General features: G+C 38.8%; 1 long non-coding RNA gene across 1 annotated transcript in view; it reads right to left on the bottom strand.

The window, feature by feature from the left end:
- Positions 1 to 8434: 8434 nt before the first annotated feature.
- Positions 8435 to 21243, bottom strand: part of LOC128296541 (uncharacterized) — a 28325-nt gene continuing 15516 nt past the window's right edge. The window contains exons 2-3 of the long non-coding RNA XR_008287165.1: positions 9554 to 9595; positions 8435 to 8678 (exon numbers count right to left, since the gene is read on the bottom strand). This is a non-coding gene — a long non-coding RNA (uncharacterized LOC128296541). The remainder of the gene's footprint in view (positions 8679 to 9553; positions 9596 to 21243) is intronic.

The following is a 21243-nucleotide window of genomic DNA, read 5'->3' on the forward strand; positions in this document are numbered from 1 at the left end:
GACCAAATAGTTGAGTATCCTTTTGTGATTTTCGAATTATAAACTTTCGGACGTCGAAACGAAAAGATTTTTGGCAATCAACTCGGGTTATTCGAATGTTATTGAAAAGGAATCACATTTCAAAAACGTTTTACAAAAGGACAGCATTTAATCGATTCGTTACCAATTTTGGGCGTAGTGAGGGTGCTAATCCTTCCTTATGCGTAACTGATTCCCGAGCCCATTTTCTAAAATTTTCGTAGACCAGAGTCGTTGTTTTAGTAGATCACAAATGTTTTATTAAAATAACCAAATTCTTAGGCGATTCGATCACACCCAAAACAAAAAGATCGGTGGCGACTCCATATTTCTATTTTCCAAAAGTCAATCCCCCCGTATTTTCATTAAATTTAAAACTTTAAAATTTTTGAAAAAGGGATGGTTTCGACAATTATTATTTCCAATATGTATATATTATGTAAATATTTTAATGTTATATTATATATGTATTTTTTATGTATTATGTGTGCGTACTTTTTAATATTGTATTTTTATATATCATGCATATATATCGAATACTATACTATATTTTTACATATTATATTATGTATATGTTTTTCATATACGTTATGTACATACATCTTTCAATATTTATTATTATGTATATACTTTAACATTACTAGTTATATATGTTTTACCACTTCATGTATATATTATTATTACATTTATTTTATTCCTATTATATTTATTATTAACATTAGTACACATATTTTATTATACGTGTATATATATTTTATATATATAGTATTATTTTCATATGTTATTATACTCATTAATATACTTGTTATTTTCCTATTGTCACTTATTATTTTATTTTAATATTATTATGTGTTATTCGTGTACATATATCTCTTTATTATTACTATTATTACTATTATTATTAGTATATATCTCATTATATATGTATATTGTATATGTTCATTTTAAATATATTATGCATATATATATATATATATATATATATATTATGTACCTATATTTAGTATTATTATGTAAACATTTTTCATTCCTATATTACTTATTATACTTTAATATATATATAGCACTATTAGTATTTTTAATATTAGTTTTACGTCATTTCATTTATTATTTTATGTTTATATATATTCATGATTTTATTTCGCGTTTAATAATATTGTCATCATGTTTAATATTGCATACGTTGTTATTGTTTTAATATTGTTATCGAAGTTATTATTTGTTTCGACGTATTTCTAACTCTGTTATGTTTTGTTACCTCCCATTTTTGTATCATCTCACTATTCACCGCTTTAAAGATTTTATCCAAATTTTTATAAATAAGGCAATGTACCGATTTAACATTAAGCCATAGATTTCATCGCTATGTTAGATGAAATTTGTCGGCTTGTGTTAAAGACGGAACACCCTTCTAAAAAACCGAAATCGAAATTATAAAAACTCTCATGTTTTGGTTGGATCATGATTAAAATTTAAATTGAACTTGTATTTTTGAGAATTAAGACAACGCGTGTTTTACAATATACCAATTTTGGGCGTCGCGAGGGTGCTAATACCTTCCTCGTGCTTAATCGACTCCCGAACCCTATTTTACTCTGATTTTCACGTAGACCCAAATTTGGCCTTCATTTTTGTTCGAGAATAAATTTTCTTAAAAAAATAATTTATTTGGTGTCCAATCACACCTAGAAAAAAGATCGGTGGCGACTCCCTTTTTAATAAAACAGTTTTCAAATTTTTAAATAATTGCCTCAATTAGCAATCGAAAGGAAAAGTTTACGTCGCTAAGCTGGCGACTCCGCTAGGGAACCTTTTTGAGAGTCGAGTCGAGTTAAGCATGTGTTGTCAAAATTTGTGAAAATTCCTTGTTCGAAAACATATTTAGTCGTGATCCTTAAAATTTTAAATTTCGAAAAATCATTTGTATTGTGTTGTAAATATTTTCCTAACTTGTTTATCTTCCGTTTTTTAACTCTAAGTTTTTATGATTCTAGTTTTTAGTTTTAAATAAAGTGAAAAGGTTTGCAAGTTTCTCCCCATACACCGTGCACTTGCATTTTGCATAACATGAGCTCTCTACTCGGGCTCCGTCCGTTTAAGTGGAAGTAAACGCTATGCCTTCGTGAGTTAACTCGTCCCTCCGCACAGGCTAGTGAAGAATTTCGGGTTACATATGACTTATGCTTTCGTGAGTTAACTTGTCCCTCCGCATAGGCATAAGTAAATGTAATCCCTCGAATGGAACTCGTGAGCCTGTGATGGGCTACGACCGAGGCTTCGTACTAGTCTTAGTAGACGATAGTACGAACAATTCGAGTACCTGTCTAGAACCGAAACCGTATATAGTAAACCATACGAACCACCTAACTAGAGCCATGCCAAACCTCCATCCGTTTAGTAGTCACCAAAATAAGTGCACGGGAGGAACGCCTCTTACCTTTTATTTCTTTGACATTTACACTTTTTATTTGGATTTTCCGTAATTTATATTTGTTGTGATTACTAACTAAGGTTGTTTGTCTTTATTTTTATTTTTCATCATGCATTAAAGGCATCATATTAGGAAGGTGTTGACTAGAGATCGGTTGCCAAAAAACAGGTTTTTAATAGAAGAGTCAATTATACAAACAACCGAGAAGAATGCCGTGGTTCGAGACTGGTCTCTAAAAACTTAGAAAGAAAAAGGGGATAGTCTAGTGGAGGGATGTATTGCCAATCTGCCCGAGCACATAACAGTGAATGTTCGCCAGAATAACCTTGAAGATTTGGTTCGGGTTTGGAATTAGTGGGACTCGAACAATAAGGGTATTTTCACTGAGAGGTACGGAGATATAACCCACTTGATCACTATCAACATAGACGAGCGTTTGATTCAAGCCATGATCAGATTTTGGGATTCGGCCTATCAATGTTTTACTTTCAATCATGAAGACATGACCCCGACTATAGAAGAATACGCTGCTTTACTTCGTATCGATAATGTGCAATTCCACAAAATATATGTGAAAGAGCCCAAGCCGATGACCTTCAAGAAAAAAATAGTAAAATTGACAGATATGACTGATACATGGGACGAAAAACAAATAAAGAAGAAGAATGAAGTCATCTGTATCCCGTGGTTTGCCCTGCGAGATTTGGTTCTAAGTCATCCTGATGTGTTAAAGAGAGTGAATCTTTTCGCTTTGGCCATTTATGGATTGATCGTCTTTCCGAAGGTCTTTGGACACATAGAAGTTGCGGTGGTGGATTTCGTCGAAAGATTAAAGCAAGGAATCAACCCTGTCCTAACTATTTTGGCCGAGACCTTCAGATCCCTAAGCAGTTGTAGGAGGAAAGGGGAAGGACGTTTTATCGGATGTGCGCAATTGCTTAATGTTTGGATTTTGAGCCATTTCTGGAAAGTAGAGCGCACACCGTACCACATGTTTTCAAAAACCTTCGCTCCGTTGGAAGCCTATCTTGAGAGAGAATGGCCAAAGGATGTCACAAAAGAGCATTGGGTTTTAGTTTTTTAGAACCTTCGAGCTGAAGATGTAACCTCGAGAGCACCGTGGATTCGCCCTTCGGTTCTGTTATACAAGGTTGGAAATCAAGATTTGGTGCCACTACTCAGGTTATGGGGAGGAATTGGATATGCTCCGTTAATGGTCCAAAGGTAATTTTCTTCACGACAATTCATACCAGCCACCGGAGGATTAGCACAGTCTGAGTTTGCTTTTACGGGTGAGGGATATATGAAGAGGGTCCGAGATACCGTAAAGTCTTGGAAGAGAATTCATCTCATGGAGTTAGCTCTATACACTGACACTTTCACCCAAGATTATGTCATATGGAGAAAGCAACGAATGAATAGTCAGCATGTCTCGTCGACAAATTACACCGTCCAGAATCTTTTCTCGGAAAAAGTGCCATCTGAGCTAGAAATGGCAAGACAAGAATTTGAACGAGAAAAGGCCAAGATGTCTCGGGACCTTAGTGCTCTTCAAGAGGAAAACTACCAACTGAAGATCGACGTTCAGATTGAAAGATCCAGAACCGAGAAAGCGCAAAAAGAAACGAAGTCGTAAGAAATGACTTAAGGGGCCTCCATCTGGAAAATAAGCAATTAAGAAGCACTATAAAGAATAGTGGGCTGGGAAAATCATCAGCGGAATGGAAAGAAGAATTAACCAACATCAAAGGCGGGATGGAATTCTGGAAAGGGAAAGCGAAGAAAGAAGAAGAAAAGGCTGCGCGGGCTATGATGGAGCTAAGGAAGAAGAACGCCGAATATGAAGTTGTGTCTGCCGAGGTAATGACTAGTCGATCTAAACGTTAAGAACTAAAAGAGAGGATATGAGAGTTAGACGACATGCTGCAAGATCATCAACAACAGCTAGATACTCTCTTGGAGGCTTTGGAAGAAAAGAATAGTCAGTATGATAGAGACATTCGTGCTTACGAAGAAGGCCTCCAAGAAAAAGAAATGCAACTTAGCTATTTGATCAATGAAGTTCGTGGGGTAGCCATGCACGCGGTACAATTATCGGAAGAAGATGAAATTCTCATTTGCCAATTCCCTCCAAGTCGAAGATCAAATATATCAGAATTCTTAGCACGAGTAAAGAAATATGGCGATATAACTAGGAAGTTTGTGTAATGGCTGAATCGAAAATGGCAAAATATTTTGTAATGGACTCTTTTGATAAATGAAATGCCTAAAAAGGGGCCATCTTGAAATCAACACTAAATTCTTGCATATTCATGCATGACTAACATTCATTTTACATTTATGCATTCATTCATTCATTCATTCATTGCATATCCCATAATCGTTCGCTGAGGTTAAAACATACACTTCGCAGTTATAATACCACAAGACTGGAACCACGTCATTTGTATAGGACACGCCGACAAGCTAGAGTAATGGAGGCTGAATTCAATGAAAGGATCGAAAGGATGGAAAGAATCCAAAGGGAATTACAAGAGCAGTTGGCCAAGTCGCAGCAAGAGACAAGAAACTTAATGGTGAGATCTCGAGAAGAATCGCTCGAACAGAAGGATCAAATGGCCAAGATGATGGAAATGATGTCGGCTCTGGTAAAAGGAAAGGGACCTATGAACCCTGACATTGTGGAACCACAGTCAAGGGTTAACCTCGATCAAGATCCACCCCATCCTCCAGGATTTACTCCATCGCACACCCACGCAACACAAAGAGGGTATGCTCAATGGGAACCTACAGGCCTGGAGCAACGACCAGTGCCACTTGCTAATCTGGGGCAAAGAATGTTCGTATCAAACCTGGGGGCTAGTCCTGCTAATCCACTCATTCTAGATTTGGACGATCCAGCAGAAATAGCCAAGTTGAAAACCGATAATCACGAGGCTCAAGAGAAGTATAGGAGCTTAGAGGAAAGACTCAAAGCGATAGAAGGCACTGAAGTCTTCTTCGTACTAGATGCTAAATAACTCAGTTTGGTACCCGATCTAATTTTGCCTCCGAAGTTCCAGGTGCTTGATTTTGAAAAGTACGATAGGACAAGATGTCCAAAAGCGCATCTTGTCATGTTTTGCCTGAAAAGGACCGGTTATGTGAATGAAGATAAGCTACTCATACATTGTTTTCAGGATAGTCTAGTAGGATCAGCTCTTCGGTGGTACAACCAGCTTAGTAGAGAAAAGATTCGATCCTGGAAAGACTTGGCATCAGCATTCTGTGAGCAGTACAAGCATGTATCGAATATGGTGCTTGATCGAATGACTCTACAAATGATGGAAAAGAAACCAGCAGAAACCTTTAGACAGTATGAGCAAAGGTGGAGAGATATCTCTGCCCAAGTGAAGCCTCCACTAACTAAGACTGAGATAATGGTCCTTTTCATCAACACGTTGAAAGCGCCAGTCTATGACAAGTTGGTAATAAGTGCTACAAAGGACTTTTCGGATATTGTGATATCCGGGGAACTTATTGAAAATGCCATAAAGAGTGGAAGGATGGAAGGTTCTGACAGTTCAAGAAGGGCAGCACCCGTAAAGAAAAGAGAGCTAGAAACCTATATGGTGGGAGCTGGAAGCCATTATACTCCAAACCTATATCCAAACCAACCCCGACCTTAAAATTATCCACTTCCGAATTTCTATTTCCCTCCTCAAAACCCTTACTATCAAACACCACCTCCTTACTCATCCTACCCTGTATATGCCACGAACAACCAAAGACCAGTCACTGCATTCTCACAAAATACTATACCCTCCCAAGGCCAGCCTAAAAACGAACAAAGGCCAGCAAGACCAAATCTTGAGAAACCGTAATTTACTCCTATTTCTGTGTCGTATGGGGAACTGTACCCAAAACTCTTGGAGAAGCAATTAATATCTCCCCATTACATGGAACCCCTTAAGCCTCCATACCCGAAATGGTACGATCCAAATGTTAGTTGTGCATACCATGCTGGGAACTAGAGGCACTCTACGAAAAACTGCATTGCCTTCAAAAGGAGAGTTCAAGGACTCATCGATGCGGGCATTCTGCGATTTGATGGTACTGGCAGTACGGCTGGGAACCCATTCTCAAACCACATAGAAGGGAATATGAGCACAGTGGGAGAGGAGGACAAACGGCAAAGTAGAAGATGGGTTTCTGAAATAAGAACACCTCTGCAGAAAATCTAGGAGGTATTAGTTGAAAAGGGGTTACTCTGTCATCTTAACAGAGTATTCGAAGGAAAAAATGCAAAAGGTCAAAGTTTTTGCGAATTCCATGGTATTGAAGGGCACGACATTCAGTCCTGCGAGGAGTTCAGGAGATTACTACAAAATATGATGGATAATAAGGAGATTGGGATTTTTTATAAAGGTGAAGAGGCCGATAAAGAAGAAATATGCGCCTCTGACAATGAATCGTCAGGTTTTTCGTATAGCGCCGACCGGCCGTTAATAATTTATTACGACGTGAAAAAAGAGCCTGTAAAACCAAAGATGATCATTGAAGTACCATCTCCTTTCCCTTACAAGGCCGACAAGGCGGTACCGTGGAAATACGATATCAACATCGTCGCACCTGAAGGTGAAAAATCTAAAACCACAACTGGAGATGTTGGGGAGGTAGGCCATTTTACCCGCAGTGGACGGTGTTATTCTAAAGAGATTTAGCCGATAAAGAAGAACAGTGACTGGAAGCAAAAAGAAAAGGCAGTGATGTATGAGGCCAAAGTCGAGCAGGAAACTCCACCTGTGCAAGAAACTAAAAAGCCTGTGGATGAGGAGGAAGCACAGGAGTTCTTGAAATTTATCAAGCACAGTGAGTATAATGTGGTAAAGCAATTGAATAAATAACCAGCACGAATCTCGGTTTTATCTCTACTGTTAAATTCAGAGCCACACCGGAACGCCTTGTTAAAGGTGTTGGATCAAGCTTATGTGGCAAACAATATATCCGTTGAGAAGCTTGACAGATGGGTGAATAATCTAAATGCGGATAATTTCATTTCTTTTAGTGATGACGAAATACCACCCAATGGTAGAGGCTCCGTGAAAACATTGCATATCACAACCCACTACAAGGGTTACATAATACTGAACGTGCTCATCGATAATGGGTCGGCACTCAACGTCATGCCCTTGGCCACGCTTTCCAGAATTCTGATGGATCTGTCCTATTTAAGGCCTTGTCATTCCACAGTAAGGGCATTTGATGGGACAAGACGTGAAGTCATGGGGAAGATTAAGATCCCTCTAGAAGTGGGTCTCTACATATATGATGTCGAGTTCCAAGTCATGGACATTACACCCTCATATAACTTCCTTTTGGGAAGACCCTGGATCCATTCCGCTGGAGCGGTCCCATCATCCCTCCATCAAAAGGTGAAATTTATCATGGAGGGCTGTTTGGTCACTGTCGAGGGAGAATAAGATATTGTAGCATCTATTTCTACTGACGCACCATACATTGAAGTGAGTAAAGATGCTATAGAATGTTCCTTCTGATCCCTTGAATTTGTCAATACCACATTCTTCGCTGAGGGAAATAGAATTCCCGTACCAAAACTATCGAGAAATGTAACACCCCAAACCCGGCCCAGATGTTATGACCGGATCTGACATGCCACATCGAAGCGTTCAAAACATTTTATATTGTTGATCCAGAAAAACTTACTTAGTGTTTTAAAAGATAATTTCATTATAGGTTAAAGTGAATGGAAGCTGTGCACCAAGTAGGAAACCGGAAAAGAGGTGGTGAGTCCATCAGACTGCTTAAGTACCAAGTTCCCTTCGGATCCAATCCTAGACATGCATACCGCCATTGCCACACCTTAACGTCATGGATATTTCTAAGAAACCGATTTGATTAAGTCATTTTTAGGAAAAGTGATTAATTTTGGAAAATACTTTCATTGCGGAAACTTTGCTTGTTGTCGTGTTATTTTGAAATCAATTGTTGTTTTTGAAAACGCGCCCTAAAGCTATCCAATTTCAACAGTTAAAATAAGTAATACCTATCTTAGTAATACATATTAAAACCATCAAAAATAATTAAGCGGCCTTATTACATTTAAAAACCCAAAACTCCAAACGTAAATAAAAGGATGTCCAGTTCACCAGAAGAAAATCAAATTTTCAGAACGGGTGGCCACTCCGAATTCCCTCACAGCTCCAAGCCCACTATAGTTGGGGATTACCTGCGTGGATGAAAATAAAAGGGGTGAGTTTAGGGAAACTCAGTGTGTAAGGAAAACCCATTCAAAGCCCAAGTCAGCTCAAGCCAATTGGGCCTAAGCCCATTCAGTAACAGTGGAACCGGACGAGCCCTTTTGATTACAATAAACGGGCCTTAGCCCTTATTGAGATAACAATATGGCCCATAGGCCCATTTCAAAATACATGCAACATCAATAACATATGCAAGCCCATTTGGGAGACTACTCAACCCACCAACCACTACACTCCACCGTACCACCCTACACTCCATGTGGGAATAGCTCAACCCACCCAAACCCAACACTCCACGAGCTTGCAGACTTCTTTGCTCGATTAACGAAGAATTGAGGCAAAGCCTCCAAGATCGTGGACAAGCCACTTTCAGTACTTCCTCCGTCAATATCCCAATCCCATGCATCGATAATAACATGGCATGCAATAAATAACAACAATCAAACATGTATTTAGGTCAATTTAACCCTAGGGTATTTTGGTAATTTATCTACTAGGGGTAAAGCGTAAATTTTCACTTTTAAAGGTATTTCAGTAATTTATCTATTTTAGGGTTTTTCATGCATATTCTTACTTTTCACGTATAATGAATCACGCATCGAGGGTTCTTAAGAATTGGGCAGTTGGCCCATCATTCCAATTTTGGCCCATTAAGCCCAAAAATATCGAGGGCACAGAAATCATGCACTTTGCAATCCAAAATTTTGCGGCTTACCAAAAACATTAATCGATTTACCTCACGAGCATTCGCACACTTGCAAATTTAAAAAAATACCGGTTTTCGGCATTTCGGCTTTTCGAATTTTGCCGATCCAGACTAAGAAAGAGGGTGTTGGTTACACACCTGTTTGCGACGATATGCTGACGAGATCCACACACGAACTGCCTACAATTGGATTAGTAACACGTTAATCTAACTATTCAAATAGGAACTACGTATTAACCCCTTACAATATTCGGCCAACCACACCTACAGATCTTAGTAAGCTTATAAGAAATCAATAAGCAACTCATTAACAAATTTTTGTCAATGTTTACCACATAATCATAATTTCACTGCAAGTTGTCTTCCTGAGCAACAGTCACTAAATCATTTATAACTGGAGCTACGAAACTCCAAATCAAGTTCCGTTAATTTTCCCTGAAAATAGACTCATATATCTTTTATCCATAAAATTGTCAGAATTTTTGGTTTAGCCAATCAATACCAGATTTTTCTCAAAGTTTCCCATGTTTCACTATTTGACTAATCTGAGTACTCTTCATTACGACTCAAATTTCTCATTGTACAGAATTCAAAATATGTCCTCGTTTATTTCATTTGAAACTAGACTCATTAAGATTTAATTACATAATTTTTGCAGCTTCTAAATCATCTCCCACAATTTATGGTGATTTTCCAAAGTCACGTTACTGCTGCTGTCCCAAGCAGATTTATTACCAAATCACTCTTTCACACCTAACTTGCATGCTTGTTATTTAAACATGTATATCACCAATCAATCATCACATATCTATGATTTTACTTAGGTATAATCTCCATTTCATCATTTTAAAGCACAACATGTTAGCTGATTTTTCCCCTTAGCATCTAAGGCACATGCATGCTCATTTGTTTGGCTCAAATTCACCTATCTTCCATTTTTCATCAAAAGAACATGAAACAACAACCATTTCCTTCATTTTAATTCATGACTAAATGCTCACAACACAACTAAAAACCAAAATATGCTTCAAGAGTTAAGGTAGAATCGAAAAGAACTCATGAACATCAAGATAGAAGCAAACTACCATGAACTTACCTTCAATTTTCTTCCCCAAGTGACCGAACATTCAAGAGCTTTCTCCTCTCCTTTCTCTTCTCTAACTTTAGGCTATGATGAACAAAGATGGACAAAACTTTGTTCTTTTCACCCTTTTCTTTTAATAAAATTTCATATTTCATCCATTTAATTCTTTAATACAAAAGACATGAAATGCCCATCATGGAACATTTACCTAAACCATTATCATGGAACATTTACCTAACCCATTATCATGGAATATTTACCTAATCCATTATCATGGAACATTTACCTAACCCATTATCAATTTGTACCATGAATTATGGATATCAAGTGCTCATATTGTCTACAACAACATGATGGCTGGCCACTTCATGTAAAATGAGAGGTTTGTCATGCAAATCCTCCTATTTTGCACTCCTATTTATTTGGCCACTTCAATTTAGCCTATAGCATTTTCAAACATTTTCACATAGGTTCTATTTCATAATTTCACCCCTTTTTTCTTATGGAACAAAAATTAACTAAAATTGTCCGGTTCTATCTTAAGCTTGGGCCTTCTAGAGGCCTACTAACATAATTAAACCTATGCCAACATTCACAAAATTCCTGAAAATTGGGGCGTTACAACTCTACCCTCCTTAAAGAAATTTCGTCCTCGAAATTTACCTGATCCAACTAGTTGAGGGTATTGTTGACGCATTGTCTCTTCTGATTCCCAAGTAGCTTCTTCCCTTCCATGATTACGCCAAAGTACTTTCACTAACGGGACAGATTTCCTTCTGAGAACCTTAACATCTCGAGCCAATATTTGCACAGGCTCCTCCTCAAAGGTCAAATCAGTCTGAACTTCAATTTCTGCAACTTGCAGGACCTGAGCAGGGTCAGAACGATACCGCCTTAACATGGAGACATGAAAAACATCGTGAATCCTGTCTAACTCTGGAGGCAATTCCAATTGATAAGCCACTGGGCCTACTCGCTTCAAAACCCGAAAAGGCCCAATGAACCGCGGACTCAACTTGCCCTTCTTACCGAACCTTAATATCTTCTTCCAAGGAGAAACCTTTAAGAAGACCATATCACCTACTGAGTACTCAATCTCCTTACGCTTCAAATCTGCATACGACTTTTGCCTATCAAATGCTTCTTTTAACCAGTCCCTAATTATTCTGACCTTATCCTCAGTATCAGCTACCAACTCTGGTCCAAGAATTTGTCGCTCTCCTAGTTCAGTCCAACAACTAGGTGTACGACACCTTCGTCCATCTGATGCTTCATATGATGCCATTGAATACTAAATGCAGTAAGCTGTTATTGTGCATAAATTCGCCAGCGGCAAGTAATCCTCCCAACTACCTCGAAAGTCAATCACGCGTCCTCTCAACATGTCCTCCAGAATCTGAATAACCCTCTCTGACTGACCATTAGTTTGGGGATGGAAAGCCGTACTAAAGTTCAATCACGTCCTCAACGCCTCATGCAACTTTTGCCAAAACCGAGATGTGAATCTGGGATCCCGATCAGAAATAATTGAAACTGGGACTCCATGAAGTCGTACAATCTCCGCCACATACAGCTTGGCTAACTTTTGAAGTGAAAAGTCAATACGTACAGGTATGAAATGGGCTGATTTGGTCAACCTATCCACAATCACCCACACCGAGTCTTTATTTGATGGTGTCAAAGGCAACCCACTCACAAAGTCCATGGTTACCCTCTCCCACTTCCAAAGTGGTATCTTCACCGACTGTAACAGTCTAGAAGGTAATTGATGCTCAGCTTTCACTTGCTGGCATGTCAGACATTTCCCTACAAACTCAGTTACTTCTCGTTTAAGTCCAGGCCACTAGTACAATTCTCGCAAGTCGTGATACAACTTATTCCCTCCAGGATGCATGGCACAAAGTCCTCCATGAGCTTTCTTCAATATTGTCTGCCTCAAATCAGAGTCCTTAGGAACATAAATTCTTCTTCGGAAACACAGAACTCCTTCGCCATCTAACCCAAACTCAGAAGTTTCCCCTTCCTTAACTTGTTGGAAACGAGCGACCAAACACTCATTGTTCAACTGCTTTTCCTTAATCTGATCCACCCAGGTTGGCCTCATTTGCAACTCAGCCAACAGAGTTCCATCATCATACAGACTCAGACGAGCAAACATTGCTCTCGGATCGAATCTGACTCTACAACTTAGAGCATCGGCTACCACATTAGCCTTGCTTGGGTGATACTCGATCGAACAGTCATAATCCTTAAGCAACTCAATCCATCTCCTTTGCCTAAGGTTCAGCTCCTTCTGAGTCAACAAATACTTAAAACTCTTATGGTCAGTGTATATAATACACCTTTCTCCGTACAAGTAATATCTCCAAATCTTAAGTGCAAATATCACTGCTGCTAACTCTAAATCATGAGTCGGATAGTTCCCTTCATGAGGTTTAAGCTGTTGTGATGCATATGCAACCACCTTACCCTCTTGCATTAACACGCAGCCCAAACCCACGTGTGATGCGTCACTGTACATAGTAAAATCCTTTCCAGACTCCGGCTAAATTAACACAAGTGCTTCAGTCAGAACTTTCTTCAACTTCTCAAAAACTCCCTGCTGCTTCTCAGTCCATACAAACGGTTCTCCTTTCCTTATGAGTTTTGTCAGAGTTGCTGCCATAACAGAAAAACCTTCCACAAACCTTCTGTAGTATCCTGTCAGTCCTAGGAAACTTCGTATTTTCGACACTGACCTAGGCGGCGTCCACTCCAAAATCGCTTCAATTTTTCGAGGGTCCACCTTAATCCCCTCAGCAGAGACCACATGTCCTAAGAAGGTTACCTCCCTCAACCAAAATTCACACTTGTTAAACTTCGCAAAGAGTTCCTTCTCCCTTAATACTTACAGCACTATACGGAGATGCTCATCATGTTTTGTTTCAGTTTCAGAATATACCAGGATATCATCAATAAAGACGACTACGAACTGATCTAAAAATGGTTGGAACACGTGATTCATCAGATCCATAAATGTTGCAAGAGCGTTCATCAGTCCAAATGGTATAACCGAAACTCGTAATGACCATCTTGAGTCACGAATCTTTGTCTTATGGATATCCACTTCCTTTACCCTTAACTGATGGTATCCAGATCGAAGGTCAATCTTGGAAAATACCGAAGCTCCTCTAAGTTGGTCAAATAAATCATCAATCCTTGGCAGTGGATACTTATTTTTAATTGTCAGTTTGTTCAACTGGCGATAATCAATGCACATCCGCATCGTACCATCCTTCTTTTTCACGAATAGCACTAGTGCTCCCCATAGAGACACGCTTGGCCTAATGAAGCCCCTATCCAACAACTCTTGAATTTGAGCCTTTAACTCCACTAACTCCTTCGGTGCCATTCTATACGGTGCGATAGACACTGGTGCCGTTCCAGGCAATAAGTCGATTCCAAACTCCACTTCTCGGTTCGGAGGCAATCATGGAAGCTCCTCCGGAAAAACATCTTGGAACTCCTTTACGGTCCTAACCTTATCCACTGTCAGTCTCTCCTCTTCCGACTGACTTACAAATGCCAAATAGACCTCACAACCTTTCTGAATCCACTTTTTGGCTCTTAATACCAACACCACATTGGGATTATTATCACTATAACCTCATCATCCTTTGTGGTCCTTAACACCATTCGTTTAGCAGCACAATCCAAGGTCGCTTTATGCTTAACAAGCCAGTCCATTCCCAAAATGAGATCAAACTCTCCGAATGATAACTCCATCAAATCTCCAGGGAAAATCCTACCTTGAGTTTCTAAGGGTACATCCCTATACAGTTTGTCTACCCTAACCGAGTGACTCAAAGGACTTAGTACAGATACCCCACTCACAATCTCCTCAGAGCAGTCTAAGTTGTCCATAATCCGTTCTGTGGCCTCCAACCAATATTCCGCCACATTCGGGGCTATACCAGACAAGCCCTTAAAGATCTCCGCTCCGTTAGCCCGAAGTCGTTCAGAAATAGATTGCCGAACTCCATTGCCCGCACTTGCCCCGGCAACCCTTTCCAGAACACGAAGCATTGCCTATGACAGGGCATCATCCTCGGCACCGCAGTTATAAGACTCTACCTCTGTTGCCGGTGGTACCGGTGCATCTACCGCCGGCATATGTCTCGAAGACGAAGATCTCGCTCGAGCACTTCCTCGGCTCCGTCCAGGCCTCTTGTACTCATATCATATTATCTTGATTACGAATTTTTATGCATTGATTCAATATTCTAGTGTTTATTATAGATGTTTTATGAATCAAATAGTAATTCAGTGTTTGTTTTCGCAGAATCGAAGTCTAGCTACAGTTTCAGTCTCTTATCAAATTTTTTTGTGGTTTCAGTATCATCCTATCTAGAGTATCCTAGCAGGATTTAGTACAGACAGATAATTCAGGAAAATATTCAGAAAAGTTAAGAGTAATACTTACAGGCTTGGGCCAGAGATTCAGAATGCCACCTTCTGAAGATCTAAATTTTGAAAATCACATTTTTCGTAAAAAAAATTTTCAAAATCTTTGTTTTTTTTTGTAAACCCATTCCACAGCGAGTTGTTGCAACCTAGGCTCTGATACCACTAAATGTAACACCCCAAACCCGGCCCAGACGTTATGACCGGATCTGACATGCCACATCGAAGCGTTCAAAACATTTTATATTGTTGATCCAAAAAAACTTACTTAGTGTTTTAAAAGATAATTTCATTATAGGTTAAAGTGAATGGAAGCTGTGCACCAGGTAGGAAATCGGAAAAGAGGTGGTGAGTCCACGGATCGCTAATACCAAGTTCCTTCGGATCCAATCCTAGACATGCATCGCCATTGCCACCCTTAACGTCATGGATATTTCTAAGAAACCGATTTGATTAAGTCATTTTTAGGAAAAGTGATTAATTTTGGAAAATACTTTCATTGTGGAAGCTTTGCTTGTTGTCGTGTTATTTTGAAATCAATTGTTGTTTTTTAAAACGCGCCCTAAAGCTATCCAATTTCAACAGTTAAAATAAGTAATACCTATCTTAGTAATACAAATTAAAACCATCAAAAATAATTAAGCGGCCTTATTACATTTAAAAACCCAAAACTCCAACCGTAAATAAAAGAATGTCCAATTCACCAGAAGAAAATCAAATTTTCAGAACGGGTGGCCACTCCGAATTCCCTCACAGCTCCAAGCCCACTATGGTTGGGGATTACCTGCGTGGATGAAAATAAAAGGGGTGAGTTTGGGGAAACTTAGTGTGTAAGGAAAACCCATTCAAAGCCCAAGTCAGCTCAAGCCTATTGGGCCTAGGCCCATTCAGGTAACAGTGGAACTGGACCAGAGCCCTTTTTAGATTACAATAAATTGGGCCTTAGCCCCTTATTCAGATAACAGTATGGCCCATAGGCCCATTTCAAAATACATGCAACATCAATAACATATGCAAGCCCATTTGGGGAGACTACTCAACCCACCAACCACTACACTCCACCCATACCAGCCCTACACTCCATGTGGGGAATAGCTCAACCCACCCAAATTTCCAACACTTCCACAGCCTTCTTTGCTCGATTAACGATAGAATTGAGGCAAAGCCTCCAAGACGTGGACAAGCCACTTTCGTACTTCCTCCGTCAATATCCCAATCCCATGCATCGATAATAACAACATGGCATGCGATAAATAACAACATCAAACATGTATTTAGGTCAATTTAACCCTAGGGGTATTTTGGTAATTTAACTACTAGGGGTAAAGCGTAAATTTTCACTTTTAAAGGTATTTCATAATTTATCTATTTTAGAGTTTTTCATGCATATTCTTACTTTTCACGTATTAACGAGAATCACGCATCGAGGGTTCTTACCGAATTGGGCCGTTGGCCTATCATTCCAATTTTGGCCCATTAAGCCCAAAATATCGAGGCACGTAAATCATGCACTTTGCGGTCAAATTTTTGCGGCTTACCAAAAACATTAATCGATTTACCTCACGAGCATTCGCTTTTTCGCAAATCTAAAAAATACGGTTTTCGGCATTTGGCTTTTAATTTTGCCGATCCGGACTAAGAAAGAGGGTGTTAGTTACACACATTTGCGACGATATCTTGTGAGATCCACACACTAACCGCCTACAATTGGATTACTAACACGTTAATCTAACTATTCAAATAGGAACTATGCATTAACCCCTTACAATATTCGGCCAACCACACCTACAGATCTTAGTAAGCTTATAAGAAATCAATAAGCAACTCATTAACAAATTTTTGTCAATGTTTACCACATAATCATAATTTCACTGCAAGTTGTCTTCCTAAGCAATAGTCACTAAATCATTTATAACTGGAGCTACGAAACTCCAAATCAAGTTCCGTTAATTTTCCCTGAAAATAGACTCATATATCTTTTATCCATAAAATTTTCAGAATTTTTGGTTTAGCCAATCAATACCAGATTTTTCTCAAAGTTTCCCATGTTTCACTGTTTGACTAATCTGAGTACTCTTCATTACGACTCAAATTTCTCATTGTACAGAATTCAAAATATGTCCTCATTTATTTCATTTGAAACTAGACTCATTAAGCTTTAATTACATAATTTATGCAGCTTCTAACTCATCTCCCACAATTTATGGTGATTTTCCAAAGTCACATTACTGCTGCTGTCCCAAGCAGATTTATTACCAAATCACTTTTTCACACCTAACTTGCATGCTTGTTATTTAAACATGTATATCACCAATCAATCATCACATATCTATGATTTTATTTAAGTATAATCTCCATTTCATCATTTTAAAGCACAACATGTTAGCCGATTTTTCCCCTTAGCATCTAAGGCACATGCATGCTCATTTGTTTGGCTCAACTTCACCTATCTTCCATTTTTCATCAAAAGAACATGAAACAACAACCATTTCCTTCATTTTAATTCATGACTAAATGTTCACAACACAACTAAAAACCAAAACATGCTTCAAGAGTTAAGGTAGAATCAAGAAGAACTCATGAACATCAAGATAGAAGCAAACTACCATGAACTTACCTTCAATTTTCTTCCCCAAGTGACCGAACATTCAAGAGCTTTCTCCTCTCCTTTCTCTTCTCTAACTTTAGGCTATGATGAACAAAGATGGACAAAACTTTGTTCTTTTCACCCCTTTTTCTTTTAATAAAATTTTATATTTCATCCATTTAATTATTTAATACAAAAGACATGAAATGCCCATCATGGAACATTTACCTAAACCATTATCATGGAACATTTACCTAACCCATTATCATGGAATATTTACCTAATCCATTATTATGGAACATTTACCTAACCCATTATCAATTTGTACCATGAATTATGGATATCAAGTGCTCATATTGTCTACAACAACATGATGGCTGGCCACTTCATGTAAAATGGGAGGTTTGTCATGCAAATCCTCCTATTTTGCACTCCTATTTATTTGGCCACTTCAATTTAGCCTATAGCATTTTCAAACATTTTCACATAGGTTCTATTTCATAATTTCACCCCTTTTTTCTTATGGAACAAAAATTAACTAAAATTGCCCGGTTCTATCTTAAGCTTGGGCCTTCTAGAGGCCCACTAACATAATTAAACCTATGCCAACATTCACAGAATTCCCGAAAATTTGGGCGTTACAAGAAATACCAGGATGGGCATCAAGATGACTGTGGGAAGAGGAGCCCGAGCAAGGAAAGGTTTGGAAAGGTACCTGCAAGGAATAGTCAGGGCTTTAAAGCCAGTACATCACAAAGCTTGATACGGTTTGGGATTCTAGCCAGACATGCGTCAAAGAAGAAAACAATGGAAAAAAGATCAGGAAAGAAGGATCGCAAGAACTTTTGGCCGAGAATTAGAATGGGAGCCCATAACGTACCCTCCTTTGTTAAAAACATTTACATCTGCAGGAATGATATACCCCGGGCAAGATAATCCACGAAGTATGATGGTATTAATTGAAAAGGGTCTTCAGAATGTCAGTATAAATGTCATTGACAAAGGAAGTGATGCAATTAAAGATGTTTCAACGATACGCCCTTGTCCTCCTGGATTTGTTTTGAACAATTGGACTACTGTGGAGCTCCTTGTAGTTTCTAAATCTTCTCCAGAGTAATGCTCAATATTAGCGCTATTCATTTTGTGTGTCCCTAAGTACTAGAGGGATTCTTTTGTAAGAGCTTATGATTTGCTCTTTATCAGTTAAATGAACATTAATGAAGATGCATTTTGTCATAGTCTTTACATTCTCATTAACTTCATAATTTTTCCTTCTTCTCACAGCCTGTCATTGCATATATCTCACGTCATACCATGCTTGTTGGTCTCAATACTTTGATACTCCTCTATAGTTTTCTTTTCCATTCAAATTTCAAGTGCTCAGATATCAACGATATGAACAAACCCGTTACAAATCTTGAAATCGATTTCGAGAAGGCTATTTGTTTAGGAGAATTCAAAGCCGAAAAAAATGCTGAAGACTATGTCTCGTCTCCTGACTTGCTAAAAATGGTGGAGCAAGAGGATAAACAGATTTTGCCTCATCAAGAATCTGTTGAAACAATAAATTTGGGAACTGAAGAAAAGAAGCAAGAGGTGAAGATTGGGACCTCTATTTCAGGGGGCACCAGGCACAATTTGATCGCTTTGCTCTGCGAGTACAAAGATGTATTTGCATGGTCATATCAGGATATGCCAGGATTGGATGAAGATGTAATGGTCCATAAGCTCCCATTAAAGCCAGAATGCAAACCCATTCAATAAAAGCTAAGACGAATGAGACCTGCAATGCTGTTAAAGATAAAAGAGGAAGTCAAGAAGCAATTTGATGCTGGCTTCCTACAAGCCTCCAAATATCCAGAATGGGTGGCTAACATAGTCTTGGTACCAAAGAAAGATGGTAAAGTACGAATGTGCATGGATTATCGTGACCTGAATCGAGTAAGTCCTAAAGATAATTTTCCCTTACCACACATTGATACGTTGGTGGATAACACAGCAAAACATTCATTGTTTTCCTTCATGGATGGATTCTCGAGGTATAATCAGATCAAGATGGCCCCTGAGGATATGGAAAAAACTACCTTCATAACAATGTGGGGAACATTCTGTTACAAGGTGATGTCATTTGGGTTAAAGAATACTGGGGCAACATATCAGAGGGCTATGGTGATGTTATTTCATGACATGATACACAAAGAAATAGAAGTCTACGTCGATGATATGATCACCAAATCTAAAGGAGAAAGAGAGCATGTTGGGAACCTCAGGAAGTTGTTCGAAAGACTGAGAAAGTTCCAGCTAAAGCTTAATCCAGCCAAATGTACGTTTGGGGCTACCTCGGGAAAATTGCTAGGCTTCATCGTCAGCAAGAGAGGCATTGAAGTTGATCCAGATAAGATAAAAGCCATACAAGAACTACCACCTCCGCGCACGCAAAAAGAAGTCAGAGGATTTTTAGGGAGGTTGAACTACATCACTCGGTTCATTGTTCAACTTACCAACTAGTGTGACCCAATTTTTCGACTCCTTCGGAAACATAATCCAGGAGAGTGGAATGAGGAGTGTTAAATGGCTTTTGACAAGATAAAATAGTATTTGTCTAGTCCCCCGGTGTTAGTACCGCCAACTCCAGGAAGACCGTTAATATTGTATCTGACTGTGTTTGAAAATTCAATAGGTTGCGTACTGGGGCAACATGATGAGTTAGGAAAAAGAGAAAAGGTGATTTACTATCTCAGCAAAAAGTTCACAGAGTATGAGGCAAAGTACTCGTCGATTGAAAATTTCTGTTGCGCTTTAGTTTGGGTAGTTCAAAGGCTCAGGCAATATATGTTGTATCATACGACATGGTTAATTTCAAAGCTAGACCCAATAAAGTACATGATAGAATCACCTGTACTCTCAGGAAGAATGGCACGATGGCAAATCCTACTGTCAGAGTACGACATCGTCTATGTGAGCCAAAAGTCGATAAAAGGGAGCGCAATAACTGACTTCTTAGTAACTCGAACAACAGAGAAATATGAGCCATTGAGATTTGATTTCCCAGATGAAGACTTGATGTGCATTACAGAAAAAGAGTGCGAGTCATCAAAAGAAAAGTCATGGAAAATGAGCTTTGATGGCGCATCGAATGCCTTGGGGCATGGGATTGGAGCAGTCTTGGCATCACCAGAAGGGAACCATTATCCGTTCACTGCCAGGCTGAATTTCTTCTGTACCAACAATAGAACGGAATATGAGGCCTGTATCATGGGACTTCGTGCTACTATTGAACGAAACATCGAAATCTTAGAGGTGTACGGGGACTCAGCTTTGGTGATATACCAAATCCGTAGAGATTGGGAAGTGAGAGATTCAAAATTAGTCAAATATAGCGATCTAGTGGCAGGGTTGATTAAAGAATTCAAAGAAATAAGTTTTAATTACTTCCCACGAGAAGAAAACCAATTGGCTGATGCCCTGGCCACCTTGGCCTCAATGTTCAAAGCGAACAGAGAAACAGAAATAATGCCTCTTCAAATGACTATATATGAAGTCCCTACACATTGTTTCAACGTTGAGAAAGAGCCAGATGGACAGCCATGGTTTCATGATATCTTAGAATACATCAAGAATCAAAGGTATCCCGAACAAGCAAATGAAAACGACAAAAGAACAATCAGAAGAATGGCAGCGGGATTTGTTCTTGATAGGGACATCCTGTACAAA

Source organism: Gossypium arboreum, chromosome 8 (assembly GCF_025698485.1).
Source record: "Gossypium arboreum isolate Shixiya-1 chromosome 8, ASM2569848v2, whole genome shotgun sequence".
Taxonomy (NCBI): domain Eukaryota; kingdom Viridiplantae; phylum Streptophyta; class Magnoliopsida; order Malvales; family Malvaceae; genus Gossypium; species Gossypium arboreum.